This window comes from Rutidosis leptorrhynchoides, chromosome 3, assembly GCF_046630445.1.
Source record: "Rutidosis leptorrhynchoides isolate AG116_Rl617_1_P2 chromosome 3, CSIRO_AGI_Rlap_v1, whole genome shotgun sequence".
Taxonomy (NCBI): Eukaryota; Viridiplantae; Streptophyta; class Magnoliopsida; order Asterales; family Asteraceae; genus Rutidosis; species Rutidosis leptorrhynchoides.
In genome coordinates this window covers 26,892,175-26,909,378 of record NC_092335.1, presented here as the reverse complement: position 1 = coordinate 26,909,378, position 17,204 = coordinate 26,892,175, and the positions used below count along the sequence as shown (strand labels likewise).

Sequence of the window (17,204 nt, the reverse complement as noted above, 5' to 3'; positions counted from 1 at the left end):
GATTACCTAATCTTCGCGGAGTATTTCACTAATGAAATCAATTCTTCATTATTTATTCTTATTGATATTCCTCGGTGAAGGATGTTGATGCTCGTGGAATTTTTGTGAACCTTACAAGGCACAGATGATGTTTTCTAGAAAGTTTCGAGTACATCGAAAATGAAAAATGTAAAATCAATTATGTAATTGAATAATACACTTGATTTATTAGGAAATGGAATTCATTGAGTTGAAACAGAGATTGTAGTTAACGATTGTTAAGTTATTAACGAAGGATGTATAGCATATTAGTAACATGAACTAACCGAGTAGTACCTACCAGTTATGATTCACATGTAATAGCTTAGTACGAAAAGATTTATTTTGTTTTCAAATTTCACATACATATATATATAATTAAAATATACATATAATTTCTTCAGGGAAAATGAGTTAATACTTCATAACTCGTTGATATAATATACGCGTTGTTGATTTGTGATGATGTTGGTGATTATGAAATTGGCGGAACTTGTAGTGCTACAGGTTTTGCCGGTGTTGGTGATACTGACGATACTGTTGATGCTGCTGGTAAAACAAGTCTAGCTTGTAAATCGTGTACCATTCCGGTCAGGGTTTCTACTATTCCTTCTATCATTTCGGTCCACTCATCTGATTTACGGTTACGGCTGGAATAGATTATCTCTAAGACTTTAGAGATTACATAATCGCCGCAGAATATTTCTCCAATGAAGTTATGAATCAATACTTTATCGGTTATTGTTGTTGGTACTCCTTGGTATCTATGGTGCGTATGACATTGACGTTCAAGGTACATGTTGTGATGTTGAGGCTTGCGGTGCGGATGTTGTTGGTGGTGGTAATGGTACTGTTGGTGTTGTTGTCGGTGGTACTGTTGATGCCGGTGATTCTGCTGGTGCTTGTAACCTTTGCACCATATTCTCCAAAGCCACTACCCGAGCGCGAAGCTCGTTGACTTCTTCTACTACACCGGGATGATTGGCGGTTCGGACGAGCGGATGAATAAGATCCAGAATTTGAGAGAGTATATGATCATGACGAGATATTCTGGAGATGCGAGAGAAAATGGTATTACGAACAGGTTCGCCGGTAAGTGCTTCAGGTTCTTCGCCAAGAGGGCAATGTGGTGGATGGAAGGGATCGCCTTCTTCTTGTCTCCAATAATTAAGTAGGCTACGAACCCATACCCAATTCATCCAGAATAGATGATGGCTAATTGGTTGATCCATTCCGGTTACACTGTCTTCGAAATTCAGGTGAATATCCATATCGGAATAGTTGTCAGAGTTTAAGGAATTTGAACTAGATACGGGATCCATCTTGTATAATTAGGGAGATGATTTTTGATATGAATTAGATTATAGAATTTAGTTTGGTATTCTTCAATACATAATTTACATATGTATATATAATACCAAATTTCATAAATCACGGAGAAATTTTCGGAAGATGTCAGGAAAAGTTTACAGTAACAGATACGCTAAGATACGAATTTTGTCTATACACTATTCATGCAATCAATGCAGTAAAACGTGTTTAGACTAGGAATGATAAGTAGGTAATTTCTGACAAAAAAATGATAAGCAAAACTTTTGACATGCAGACACGGTCGAAGTCCAGACTTACTAATGCATCCTAACAACTATCAGTTAGACACACTCATGCAAGACCTGGTTCACTAGGACCAACGCTCTGATACCAACTGTGACGATCGGTCCAAATCCATATGGACGAACACGTCATTCATTGATTTCATTGCGAGGTATTTGACCTCTATATGATACGTTTTGTAAACATTGCATTCTTTTCAAAAGATACACAATAAATGAATATCAATTTCTAAGGTTTTCAACGTTTGATGATTTCTACATATAGACAATCACCATAAATAATAGTTTACCATAATACATCCGTTGACAATGAAGTCAAAATAAGATACACGGTGATGATTTTGTGAATGCAAAGTTTTCTTGAATAAAGCATGTATGACTCCATGCACATAGCTTGTATCACATATAAGCAAACAGCGGAAGACTTCTAGAAACCTGAGAATAAACAAGCTTAAAAGTGTCAACACAAAGGTTGGTGAGTTTATAGTTTTAATGTTGCGCATAATCTGTATATAAAGGTGAATCACAAGTTTTCAGTTGTTTCATCCAGAAACGTTTATCAAAATATTCTACGAAATTGAGCACCCTGGTAACTAAACTTAACGTATATCTATTTTATACCCTTTGTATAATCATCTTAATAATACACGCAAACCAACGTGTACGCTTCTCAAATAGCATACGTCCGTTAAAAGGCTAGTGCTCTAGCTCGGACGGGGATATCAAGCCCTATGGATCCATATACTACTACTCGCGCCCACCAGTTCTTATAACTGGCAGTTACTAGTTACCAAAGCTAAGGGATTTTCGGTTCAAACTCAGCGTAGAATTTAGTATGTACTTGTATCCATTGTGTTTAAAATAAAGTGCATGTATTCTCAGCCCAAAAATATATATTGCAAAAGCAATTAAAAAGGGAGCAAATGAAACTCACCTTAGCAACACATAAGGTCATTCATCAAAAAGTGACCGTAACTCGGAATGCAAGATTAACCGTAGATCTCAACCTAGAGAACATATGTTGGTCAATACATGTCTAATAAACTAGGTTGGGTTATAGTGTATCACAATCCTAATGCTCGAGATCGACATACAAAAGTTATCAAAAGTCATTTCAAAAAGTCAACTTTGACAATTGTTCAACAAAACGAGACGTGCCTTATATAAGGATTCATTTACTTGGCTAGTAGTATTTTATCAATCTCATAAACAGGTTGTTTAAATCTTAATTGTAGATTCAAAAGCAATTTCAATTAACGTTAATCATAATTCAATTGATCATATCTTTTAATCCGTTCATCGAAACTATTCGATATCTAAATGAAAAGTCATTGATTTTTCGCCAGCTTTCCAAAAACATGCATATCATATATACCTTTTACCAGTAATATATGTATTTAATTCGTGATTCATCATAAACTGTTTAACGACGAAATTTAGCATACAAGCATGTATAAATATATATACTCGAGCACTAGACATGGATACACAATTAATATATAAAAGATAAAATATGAGTGCTTACGTATCAATATTGAGATTCAATATTGTAGGAAAGTACGTAGACGCAACGGGGATGATAAACACTAAGTTTGATTTACAAATATACCCCCGAACATTACCCATAACCTCCTTGGCAATAACCCATAATTTCCTTAGCTCTATCCCGCTTGAAAACCATTTTGAAAGTGACACACTCATAACCTCATCGTAATATTTTATGTATAATACTACTAATAAAAATAATAAGATTAATAATAATAATATTAATCTTAATAATTATAATAATAATAATAATAATAATAATAATAATAATATAAATAATATAAATAATAATTATAAACGAAGTATAGATAAATATATGTGTGTAATTGAACTGAAATCGTGCAATTTATAGAACCTTTTCTGAAAAAGCACCCCATGCGATCGCATGGGATTTGTGCTTCAAGGCCATGCGATCGCATGGCCCTCTGATCCAGCTCACAAACTTTTGTTTTCTTGTTTGTCGACATATTTATTTATTAATATATAATATATATAATTTATATTAATTAATTATATATTATATTATATTCTCGTGCATAGTTGACTTGTAATTTTCGTTCCGATGACTCGTACGTTGTCACCCGACTTATGTCCCGGTTCCGGTTTCTCGAACGCATTTTCGTACGTTTAGAAAACTCGCAATTTACTTTTGTGACTCGTACCTTTGTCAAAATATAGTCTTAAATTATCAATAAACTATATCATTCAAAGTGTATCTTAAACTTTCGAGTGTTTTGGTCATTTACTTCTATAAATCATTGTCTCGCTATTTGTTAATATATATATAATAACAAATCGTTTTATGACCAAGTTAATATATATTCAACATTTATAAACACGTTTTAAATATACGTCGCAAGTTATTCATATAATTAATATTCCAACTTATCATATATATTCAAATAAATATTTAAACCAATAAGTTTAATGTACTGTAACGACCCCGACAAATCGTCAAGTAACGGCGTCGTCTACATGGGTCCCATCACCTGGTCATAAGTCTTTATGACAACGTTTGACCAAAATATGTCGCCTTCATTTCAAAATAAAGATTGTTTCCAAAGTTTACAAGAATTGTTCAACCAAAAGTTAAGTTACAAGGTTATAAGTACAAATGAAATCTAGACGACACGGTTTAAAGTAAAGTCAAAAGACGCTCCATGAAATGCATGTATACTCGACATCCAATGCAAGTATCAAATAGTAAGCGGAAGCATGTTTCACATATCGTGCAAGCCCTGAGAAAAACATAGAAATCTGTCAACGAAAACGTTGGTGAAATCATAGGTTTAAGTAAGTAAGTGAGTAAAAGTAAGTAAGTCGAACCACAAGGTTTGCAAAGTTGAAATAATAGTAATACATTCTAAAAGTTAATATTCACGAGCACCCAATTATCAAAGCTTAACATTCCATCCATTGTATACCCCATCCATAGTGCTAGAACAAACACTGATTCTCGAAAATATATTTCATCCGTAGACGGTAGCGAACCGTCAGAGATGAGGGTTGTCAACCCATATGGCCATATAACATAAGTTCTCGCTTACACCCGTCAAGTGTAACTAATGATAATCGAATTGAGGATTTTTGTTCTAAACTCGTATGTAGAATGTTTGTTTTCCCGTTCTTGTGTTCACTTAGTTCAAAAGAATCGTTTATGTTTTCTCATCCCAAATATAAGTTCAAAAAGAGTAAAAGTGGGACTATGATCTCACCTTGCGTGCAAGAGTTAATAAAGTACTTCAACAAGTAAACGCGTGCAAAGACAAAGCTAGTCTTGACCTAAACATATAGGTTATATCAATAACGGTAAACACAAACGGTCAAAGATGTTCAATTAGTCCTATGGCTCGTTACGACTCGATTATGTAGCATGTGAATCAATTAGTCAAGTTTCATGCACGATACAAGTAATTAAGCATGTTAGAACGATCGTATAATTGTTTGGTTAAGTTTGACTAAAAGTCAAACTTGGTCAAAGTCAAGGTCAACGGGGTCGGGTCGGGTATCCGACAATTTTCCCATGATGAGAAATCATTTATGAGCAGAATGGCCAAGTTTCATGTTAATCGGAGTTACGGTTAAGCGGGAAACATTTTGTGAAAGGAAAAATAAAAACAAAAATGAGCTGGGCATATGCGCGGCGCGCTATGGGTTGCGCGGCGCGCACCCTAGTGTAAATCCGGGTCAGAACTCAACTAAAGGGGGCAAATATCTGGGATTTCTGTTTTGCGCGGCGCGCTGAGGTTGCACGGCGCGCATACCTGGAATTTTTGCTGTTTGCAGAAAAATAGACCAAGTCACGAACCAAAACTCAAATTAACATATTTTATGAACCGAAAACATCCAAAATGCATACTATATATCGTTGGAAAGGTAATTTGACAAGGAAAACAACTAAACACGTTTCATCAAACAAAAACATCAATTTCAATAACCGATTTTCCGTCAAGTGATCATTAAGAATCCATTTTCAAAGTTTCAAGTTCATCAAATGCATTTTAAGTTTCGGGAATCCAATTCACACATGTGATATGCCGTTTTGAAGGTAATGAAGCATACATTACTACTAAACACTAACAATTAACATTTCATGGCATTCAAGCATCCAAAAATTCATGTCAAGAACTATCAAACCCTAGTCAAACATCTCAACATCAATAATCATGTTTTTGAAGTTTTCTTAATCAACCTACACATCAAATTGAAGCTAATGATGCTAGTAACACATTTAATACATGAACTTTAACAATTAAACAACATATGATCATCCAAAATCAAAGATTAAGCATGCATTTTTCATTTTCAAGCTAGTTACACCAAAAACAACAAATCGAGCATACAAATTACATACACAACATCACAATGAGCCATAGACACTAATTAACACACTTTTAAGTCAAGAACATGAATTTAAAGAAATCTAGTGATTTAGAAATGTTACCCAAATGTGATGAAATTGGTACCAAATCGAAGAGGATGAAGAGAGGATCACGAATATATAATTTGTTTTGATGTTTGATTGCTTGAATGGAAATAGATGATGAATTTAGTGAATGGGTGTTTTGAGTTCAAAAATGGTGGAGAGAAAAGAAAAAAAGAAAGTGGGAGGTGAAATGAGTGGATAAGAGGAGGTGTTGACCATTTGACCTAGTCAAATGTTTGGCACCTTGGCGAAACTAGTCCCTCAAGTTTGTTGTCGGGTGCGGGAATTAACCAAACGAAATATTTTAAAACGTAGAGTAAACGAGTGATGTTATAATTAAATAACGAGAATATTATGAACGTTCGTCAACGGAGTCGACGAATTTAAATACGAAAGATATTATTATATAAAAAAAAATAACGGTGTTAAAAATAAATTTAACGGAAAAACGCGGGATGTTACATTATCCACACCTCAAAAGAAATTTCGTCCCGAAATTTAGTTGGAAGTAATAGTCGATGTCTCTTGCTCGAGACCTTTCGTTGTCAATGCTATAAGTAAGTGAGGATACGTCCTTGGACATTTTCACGATTTCGGATAGTCGGGATTTTACGTTGTATTAAGGTTTGGTTTTTACGATCCCTGGTTTCAACTGGTTTTCCTATGAAGAGTAGTTTGTCATCGATAGTTGATGTATCTAGCAGGATTGCACGTTCCTGTTCCGCAGGACACGTTTCTAAGTTTGTTACACGAAATGTAGGGTAAACGGAAACTTAATTGAGTCGGAAGTTCTAAACGGTAGGAAGCGGTTCCAATACGCCCCAAGGTTTCAAAAGGTTCAATATTGCGGATATAGCCTTTCTCGATTTCCCAAAATGGATTACACCCTTCCAAGGTGCGGTTTCTCAATATTACGCGGTTACACACTGGGGTTGGTGAGGTTTTCATCTAAGTTTGGTATAACTCTTCTGGCGACAATGGGTTGTCTCGAGCCCTTCTCGGACTTGAACGATCTCAATTGTTGTTTCTTGATGGAGTTCAGATTTCGGTGGTTGATGCTTTGGTTAAATGAACAGGGGTATGACATTAGCGGTCATATAGGGTTTCGGAAAGTGCGTGTGAACACACGAGTGGTATCTACTGTTGTAAGAGTGATCTACTAAAGGTGACAATACGAGTTTGTGACATGTCTTTCCAAGACGTAAATCGTTCGTTTGCTCGGTTCGTCGGTTGTGGGAGATACGCGGTACGTATGTCCAAGTGGGTTTCCAAGGTTTCTTGCAAAACTAGAAGCGATACGAGTATTTTGATCCGAGGTAATTGGCAATGGTACACCGTGTTAGAATAGGATCTCTTAAGATATGTTTGAACAAGTCAGTTAGGGTTCGAAAAAAGAATGTTCGTTAGGACTATTCACCCTCGTGGCGAATACTAAGGTAATATGAGGAATTTCTCTATCCATGGAGAAATGTTACAAGGAGTTCCCTTAAACGGAAGTGCGAGCGATAAAGATAGGAGTGAAACGAGGACTTAGAATAGGATGAGCTTACATCTCGAGGTTGCCATAACGTGCCTCTAGTTGTCAAAAAAAAAAATGAAGTCTGAAAGAGAAACGAGATAGTACACGTAATTGTATAGTTCGGGGTTGAATAATGGTTGGACGATTATCAGCAACGCAAGGGCGTTAAGTCAAAGAAGAGTGAAGTATCGTTGGATTGTGTGTTATCTTAAATTCCAGTAATATCAGACGGTAACGGTGAAATAACATAGGTATGTAGTGTGGTACGTGATGACGAGAAAGTTGATCGGATCCACAATTTAGTATTCGAATTCTTCGCGCAAAATAACGAATTTTAGTTACGTTGATTTTGAGTCGAGAGAGTATGCCTTTCGGCGTTCAAGTAGAAATATTTCCATGTTTGAGTTCCATCTAGTGCTATACGAATTTAGCTAGGAAGGTTGGTGTGAAGAATCACGTTCAAGGCTCAGACATGAAGAGGTTTAAAGTTGTGTAACACGAGAAAAGTCAGAAATGAATCTTCGGTAACAACCGGTGAGATCTAAGATTTTTACGAATACAAGTCTGAGTTGGGAGAGTTTCCTGATTACATGTGGCTTGATTTCGAGATTGATTGTAATGCCTTGACCATTAACATCATGGTCTAGAAAATTGGACTTCGTTCAACAGAAATTCTCACTCGGAGAATTTGGTATAAAGTTGCTCTTTTCTCAAAAGTTCGAGCGTAAGATGGTGATGTTGTTCGTTTTCCTTCTTTACTTAAATAAGTTAAGATGTCATCTATAAATACGATAACAGATTTGTCTAGATAAGTTGCATTCGTGGTTTAGGAGGTTCATGAATACGGACGGAGTCCTAAATAAATCAAACGGTACTAAGAGAGATTTACAACTAACGTTGCGAGTTCGGAAATGGCTTAGGAGACATCGTCTCCCTTAACCCCCAATTGATGATAACCGGAACGGAGGTCGTTTTGGAATGCACACGGGATTCATGCAAGTAATCAGGTGGTCATGGATACGAGGAAGAGGGTATCGGTTTTCAACCGAAAATTATTTAGTTCACAATAATCTATACCTAGTTGTAGGGAAACAATTTCTCCTTAACGAATAGGTTCTGAGCTCCCTAGTTCTATAGGTGTCAAGTCAATATTCTTAACGTATATCCTCCGATAGAATTTATAGACACACAATATCTTTCCGTTGGTCGCTTAAATTGCCTAAGTAGTATCTAAGGGAAAAAGGTGGAATGTAATGAGTACAAGTCAAAGTCTTGGTTGTAAAACGTCTAGCGGTAATTGAATCGAATAAGTATGAAACATACGGTTTGTTGTGAAGAAACGTACCCGTGACTAGTCCATCGTCGTCTCGGGCATCCTAGGCGTTGATGTTGAAAGTTCAACGGCGTGCGTTGGGGTTGATTTTCTTATTTGGGCATTCATTCCTAAAATGACCCGTTTGGCCACATGCGTAGCAAGTGACCAACTTTCGTGGGTTGGGTCCCTTTTGAGTGATGGGGGTGGCACTTCCACAATGTTTGGCGATGTGACCACTTCCTTGGCGCCGGTGGCGGAACCTGCCACATCCTTCAAAGTGATGCTTGCGGCATTCGTTACAAAAAGGTAGTTTTCCGGTATAGCCTTTCTTGTCGTTGGAGGCGAAAGGCTTCTTGGAGAGGTTGTTGTGGTTGTGGTTGCTTGATTGAGAGGCTTCCCATGTTCTTTTATTGCCGCTCGATTGGTTCTCGACCATTGGTGCCGACGTTTCCATTTCATTCGCCGTGTCTAAAGTATGGCGGGCCATTGTTAAAGCCTCTTGTAGGTTAGTGGGTCGAGGTGTCATTACCCTGTGTTGAATGCTCTTAGGGAGGCCATCCATGTAAAGTTCGACTCTTAGGGATTCGGGAGTCATGAGATTTGGACACATCGAGACTAGTTCGGTAAACCGTTGATTATAAGCTTCGAGGTCATTTCCGACCGTTTTTAAATTCCTTAGACCCTGTTCGAGCCTTCGAGTCTCGTCGCGCGGGAAGTATTCGGTGATCATTCTTTCTCTTAATTCGGTCCAAGAGAGTGTGTGGGCTTCATCGCTTCCCACTAATTGTACATACGTGTTCCACCATGAGAGAGCAATACCGGTGAAAGTGAGGGTGGAAAACTTGACCTTATCTTGGTCTCGACAACCGCTTGTGTTAAAAACGGTCTCCATTTGTTCAAACCATCGGGTGAGAGTAACCGGTCCCCCGGTTCCATCGAAAGTGGGAGGATTGTACTTCATGAAGTTCTTGTAGGAGCAACCTTCGATTGAATTACCGGCTCCATGATTGTTGTTGTTAGAAAAGTGATCGGCCACGGCCGTACCCACGGCGGTGGTTATCATTCGTTGAAGAGCTTGTTCTAGGGTTTCGAGAGGAGTATTGTGTTGACCTTGGTGAGCCATTGTTCCTTCATGACACAAGAATATCGTTGGTTAGTATTTTCAACAATACTAACCGGAGTATGGAATAAGGATAGAGAGGAAATTTTTCCTTGACTCGCCTTAAATTCTTTACGTCATAATGTCGGAACGTCCATGTGAATCACCGTAATATAATCCCGGAAATTATATTACCCTGATTTACATGTGCATTTAACATTACTTTATAAAGTCAAGGTGGCGCGTCAACAAAATTTATCAACGTAAGATCAAGATCGAATACGAGTTAGATATGATAGAAGAGTTCGAGTATAAATGCACAAATAGTCAAGTAATTCCTACTTCAGTCTATATGCCGGTTGTAGTCTAGATTCACCTATGTACCCTATGACTCGGGGTGGACACAAATGAACTCTAAATCCCTACAACCAAGGCTCTGATACCACTTGTAACGACCCCGACAAATCGTCAAGTAACGGCGTCGTCTACATGGGTCCCATCACCTGGTCATAAGTCTTTATGACAACGTTTGACCAAAATATGTCGCCTTCATTTCAAAATAAAGATTGTTTCCAAAGTTTACAAGAATTGTTCAACCAAAAGTTAAGTTACAAGGTTATAAGTACAAATGAAATCTAGACGACACGGTTTAAAGTAAAGTCAAAAGACGCTCCATGAAATGCATGTATACTCGACATCCAATGCAAGTATCAAATAGTAAGCGGAAGCATGTTTCACATATCGTGCAAGCCCTGAGAAAAACATAGAAATCTGTCAACGAAAACGTTGGTGAAATCATAGGTTTAAGTAAGTAAGTGAGTAAAAGTAAGTAAGTCGAACCACAAGGTTTGCAAAGTTGAAATAATAGTAATACATTCTAAAAGTTAATATTCACGAGCACCCAATTATCAAAGCTTAACATTCCATCCATTGTATACCCCATCCATAGTGCTAGAACAAACACTGATTCTCGAAAATATATTTCATCCGTAGACGGTAGCGAACCGTCAGAGATGAGGGTTGTCAACCCATATGGCCATATAACATAAGTTCTCGCTTACACCCGTCAAGTGTAACTAATGATAATCGAATTGAGGATTTTTGTTCTAAACTCGTATGTAGAATGTTTGTTTTCCCGTTCTTGTGTTCACTTAGTTCAAAAGAATCGTTTATGTTTTCTCATCCCAAATATAAGTTCAAAAAGAGTAAAAGTGGGACTATGATCTCACCTTGCGTGCAAGAGTTAATAAAGTACTTCAACAAGTAAACGCGTGCAAAGACAAAGCTAGTCTTGACCTAAACATATAGGTTATATCAATAACGGTAAACACAAACGGTCAAAGATGTTCAATTAGTCCTATGGCTCGTTACGACTCGATTATGTAGCATGTGAATCAATTAGTCAAGTTTCATGCACGATACAAGTAATTAAGCATGTTAGAACGATCGTATAATTGTTTGGTTAAGTTTGACTAAAAGTCAAACTTGGTCAAAGTCAAGGTCAACGGGGTCGGGTCGGGTATCCGACAATTTTCCCATGATGAGAAATCATTTATGAGCAGAATGGCCAAGTTTCATGTTAATCGGAGTTACGGTTAAGCGGGAAACATTTTGTGAAAGGAAAAATAAAAACAAAAATGAGCTGGGCATATGCGCGGCGCGCTATGGGTTGCGCGGCGCGCACCCTAGTGTAAATCCGGGTCAGAACTCAACTAAAGGGGGCAAATATCTGGGATTTCTGTTTTGCGCGGCGCGCTGAGGTTGCACGGCGCGCATACCTGGAATTTTTGCTGTTTGCAGAAAAATAGACCTAAGTCACGAACCAAAACTCAAATTAACATATTTTATGAACCGAAAACATCCAAAATGCATACTATATATCGTTGGAAAGGTAATTTGACAAGGAAAACAACTAAACACGTTTCATCAAACAAAAACATCAATTTCAATAACCGATTTTCCGTCAAGTGATCATTAAGAATCCATTTTCAAAGTTTCAAGTTCATCAAATGCATTTTAAGTTTCGGGAATCCAATTCACACATGTGATATGCCGTTTTGAAGGTAATGAAGCATACATTACTACTAAACACTAACAATTAACATTTCATGGCATTCAAGCATCCAAAAATTCATGTCAAGAACTATCAAACCCTAGTCAAACATCTCAACATCAATAATCATGTTTTTGAAGTTTTCTTAATCAACCTACACATCAAATTGAAGCTAATGATGCTAGTAACACATTTAATACATGAACTTTAACAATTAAACAACATATGATCATCCAAAATCAAAGATTAAGCATGCATTTTTCATTTTCAAGCTAGTTACACCAAAAACAACAAATCGAGCATACAAATTACATACACAACATCACAATGAGCCATAGACACTAATTAACACACTTTTAAGTCAAGAACATGAATTTAAAGAAATCTAGTGATTTAGAAATGTTACCCAAATGTGATGAAATTGGTACCAAATCGAAGAGGATGAAGAGAGGATCACGAATATATAATTTGTTTTGATGTTTGATTGCTTGAATGGAAATAGATGATGAATTTAGTGAATGGGTGTTTTGAGTTCAAAAATGGTGGAGAGAAGAAAAAAAGAAAGTGGGAGGTGAAATGAGTGGATAAGAGGAGGTGTTGACCATTTGACCTAGTCAAATGTTTGGCACCTTGGCGAAACTAGTCCCTCAAGTTTGTTGTCGGGTGCGGGAATTAACCAAACGAAATATTTTAAAACGTTAGAGTAAACGAGTGATGTTATAATTAAATAACGAGAATATTATGAACGTTCGTCAACGGAGTCGACGAATTTAAATACGAAAGATATTATTATATAAAAAAAAAAAAAACGGTGTTAAAAATAAATTTAACGGAAAAACGCGGGATGTTACATGTACGGTATTAAACAATTAATACATTGTTATGTTTTCAAGTTATAGTATATATATATGTATCTATATACATATAATTGTTCGCGAATCGTCGAGAACAACCGAAAGGTATTTGAATAGTTCAAAAATTTTGAGATTCAGTTTTACAGACTTTGCTTATCGTGTCGGAAATGTTAATCATACAAAGATTAAGTTTAAATTTGGTCAGAAATTTCCGGGTCATCACATTAACCCTAATCCATCCCTTTGTCTGCCTATTTTATTCGAACACTGAGAAGGGTTAGAGAGAGAAACTCTCTTTTCTTCTCTTTCTGTAACGTTTACACCAGAATAGATCTGGTTATCTGTACCATCTAAATTGGTGATGGTTATGTGTTCCCTTCCATCTTTTTTTTGTCGATTTGTTTGATTCGTGATAAAAGTAAGAGGGAGAAGGGATACCTTTTTGTTGGTTTGTGACGATGCCACCAAAGCCGATGTCAGAATTGCTGGTGGTAGTGGTTGCTCCGGCCGCCTCAGGTGCTACTCCGGCTGCCTCTACCGTCGCTGCTTTTCCTGGCTTTGTCCTCCAATCAGGGTATCATTTGATTTCGAAACATTGTTCCCTTGTATGTCTTGATTTACCACATTTGGTACATGTTAGCTTTGATTTGTCCACTTTTGATGGGTATTTGCTTCGATTTGTTTGAGCTAGATGAACAGAATGCCTCTTGCCATCAGTTGTAGCCAATCCGGTTGCAATGTCTTGATTGGTTGAGGGGTCATTCGGTGATAGCCCTAGAATTTGTCGATGAGCAGCCTCTTTTCTAACGGTTGCATATGCTTCCTCTACCGTCGGCAATGGCGTCAGGCGGAGTAGCTCTCTTTTGATTGTGTCATACCGTTTGTCAAGAGCATTTAGAAATTGGAATAACTTATGTTCAGCACGAATCTTGTTGTACCTTGTGAAATCTGCTGGATTTTCCATGGGGTTTGGATCTTTAGTTTCAAGATCCCCCCAAATCCCTTGCATACGTATCTGTTAAATACAGTTGGTTGGTAATGGTTGGGCATTTAATGTATAGTTAACACTAGAAACTTCTAGGGTTACACTTCATGTATCTATATATTGCTTGTCTGCTCCTGAGATAGAAGTAACACATACAACACACACTACAAAATTAGGTATGTTCCCTTGTTTGATTGTTCTCTGATTTCATGGTACCAGAGCTGTACCTGTGAGTATTGTACCCTGTGAGTACAATTGGTTCGTTTTAGTAAGCACCCTGTGAGTGCAATTCTGTACATCTGGTTCTACAAATCACCCACGTCGAGTGATTTTCAAGTCTCACCACCACCGCCAATCATCTCAGGAAGTGCCGAATTGCATAACCTGAAAAAAAAAAAAAGGTCTCCGGCCACCACACGCACGCCACGCGCCGCCACTGTTCACCGACGGTTTCCCACGCGCCGGCGCGTGCCACCTCCGTTTGCTGCCGTTTCTTTTCTGGTACACTCGTTTTAAAATTCCGGTTATACCCCGGGTGAGTATTGCTGCATACTGGTACTTTAAATTTTGTGTCCGTCTTGTATTCTGGTGAACTAATTTTTTTTTTCTGCTACTGCCTTGCTTGTGTTGGCTGCTGGTATATCTAAAATAAAACCCCGTATATATTTGATCTTATTTTATTAGTTATGGGTGATGAGAAGAAAGTAAATGGTAATTTAAGTGAGATTATCCCGATTGCGGCTCGATTGACCGATAATAAACTTAATGGATCTAATTTCTTTGAATGGAGTAAGACCATTCGTGTGTATCTTAGGAGTATGGGAAAAGCTTCTCATCTCACTTCGGAACCTCCTAATGATGATACACGTGATATTTGGTTACAAAATGATGCTAGACTATTTCTTCAGATTATGAACTCCATTGAATCTTCGGTTATTTCTTTGGTTAACCATTGTGAGTATGTAAAAGAACTTATGGATTATCTGGATTTTCTATATTCTGGGGAAAAGAATATCTCTAGAATCTTTAGCGTGTGCAAAGCCTTTCATCGCGGTGAACAACAAGATCGGTCTCTAACTGCATATGTTATGGAATTCAAAAAAAATATATGAAGAGTTTAACTCTCTGCTTCCTCTTAGTACTGATGTTAAAACCATGCAGACTCAACGTGAACAAATAGCTGTCATGAGCTTTCTCACTAGCCTGCGACCAGAACATGATGCTATTAAATCTCAGTTTCTGAACGAGTCTACAATTCCCTCTCTTCAAGAAACGTTTTCTCGAGTTCTCCGTCATGAGAGTGTTAATACACCTCAAATTTCTGATCACAACACCGCTCTTGTCAGTCGTGGAGGGTTTAAAGGTTTCGGTAGGACTCGTGGAGGTTATCGAGGAAGTTACCGAGGAAGAGGTGGTCATACTGATAGGGCAACTGAAGTACGGGTCCCTAGTTCTGATGTTGAGTGCCACTATTGTCATGAACTTGGGCATACTAAACGTGCTTGCAAGAAATTGCTTGCTCAAAATCTGAAGAATTCCTCCGCACACGTTGCTTCCTCTTCTACATTCACGATCTCAGCGGATGAGTATGCTGAATATGCTCGATTGAAAGAATCTGTGAAACCTGATGCTACTGGAACTGCTGCCTTTGCCGAAACAGGTAACTCTAGCACTTGTCTGTTATCATCGACCTCCAAATGGGTCATCGATTCTGGTGCCTCAGATCATATGACAGGTAATCATCACCTTTTCTCTGACTTCAATACCCAATCATCTTATGTCACGATTGCAAATGGCACCACCTCTCCAGTCCTTGGTTCCGGCACAATCAAACTTGCCCCATCTATATCTTTATCCTCCGTTTTAAGTCTTCCCAACTTTTCATTTAATTTGCTATCGGTGAGTAAAATTACTCGTGATTTGAACTGTGTTGCCTTAATGTTTTCCGATTTTTGTATCTTTCAGGATCTATCGACGAAGCAGCTTATTGGTAGAGGACGGGTATCTGATGGACCTTACATACTTGAAACCACAAAAATACCACGTTCGTTAGTATGCTCGAAATCATCATCTCCTCTCGTTATGCATTGTCGATTAGGTCATCCGTCTCTTCAGAGTTTGAAAAAATTATGTTCCGAGTTTTCTAGTTTGTCATCTTTATATTGTGAGTCTTGTCAATTTGCCAAACATCAGCGAGTCCATTTAAGTCCTAGAGTTAACAAGCGGGCTGCGTCCCCATTTGAGTTAGTACATTCTGATGTTTGGGGTCCGTGTCCTGTTACCTCGAAGACTGGTTTTAAATATTTTGTTACTTTTATTGATGATTATTCTCGCGTTACATGGCTTTATTTAATGAAAAATCGTTCTGAAGTATTTACTCATTTTTGTTCTTTTGTTGCCGAAGTGAAAACACAATTTCAAACTTCCGTTCAAACTTTGCGAAGCGATAACGCGAAAGAGTTTCTCTCAGAATCATTTACATCTTATATGCTTCAACATGGTATCCTTCATGAGTCATCTTGTGTTGATACTCCAGCTCAAAATGGGGTTGCGGAACGAAAAAATAGACACCTTCTTGAGGTGGCCCGAGCACTTTTATTTCAAATGAAAGTTCCAAAACCATTTTGGGCCGATGCCGTTTCAACTGCGTGCTTTCTTATAAATCGTATGCCATCTACAGTTCTTAATGGTGACATCCCATATGGTGTCTTGTTTCCTACAAAACGTCTATTCCCGATTGAGCCTAAGATTTTTGGTAGCACTTGTTTTGTCCGAGATACTCAACCTCGCTTAATCAAATTAGATCCAAAATCTATTAAATGTGTCTTTCTTGGATACTCTCGTCTTCAGAAAGGATATAGATGTTTTTCTCCTACTCTTCAGCGTTATGTTGTTTCTCGAGATGTCACATTTCAGGAAGATTTACCCTTCTTTCCCGTGTCTACCTCTCGCACTTATGAAGAGAATGATGACTTATTGGCATATATTGTTGATGTACCCCCTCCAGTACTCCCTCCAATTCCAGCACCACCAGACCAGTCTGATCGCATTCAGTATGTATACAGTCGGCGTCCCCGTCCTAGATCAGAGCCTGCTTCTGTACCTCAATCAGCGTCGGTAGATCCTCAGGTCGAGTCACCAAGTAATGCTTCTAGTGATATTCATGACACTCAATCTTCAGAGTCAGATTCAGATTTTGATATACCCATTGCTCTTCGGAAAGGTAAACGTACATGTACTTATCCTATTGCTTCCTTTGTCTCTTATGATAAATTGT

The 17,204-nt window shown here is 37.8% G+C and overlaps 1 protein-coding gene across 1 annotated transcript in view; it reads left to right on the top strand.

Moving 5' to 3' along the window:
- The window catches only part of LOC139895882 (uncharacterized), a 31,673-nt gene that overhangs the window by 10,730 nt on the left and 3,739 nt on the right, over nucleotides 1-17,204 (top strand). The window lies entirely within an intron of this gene.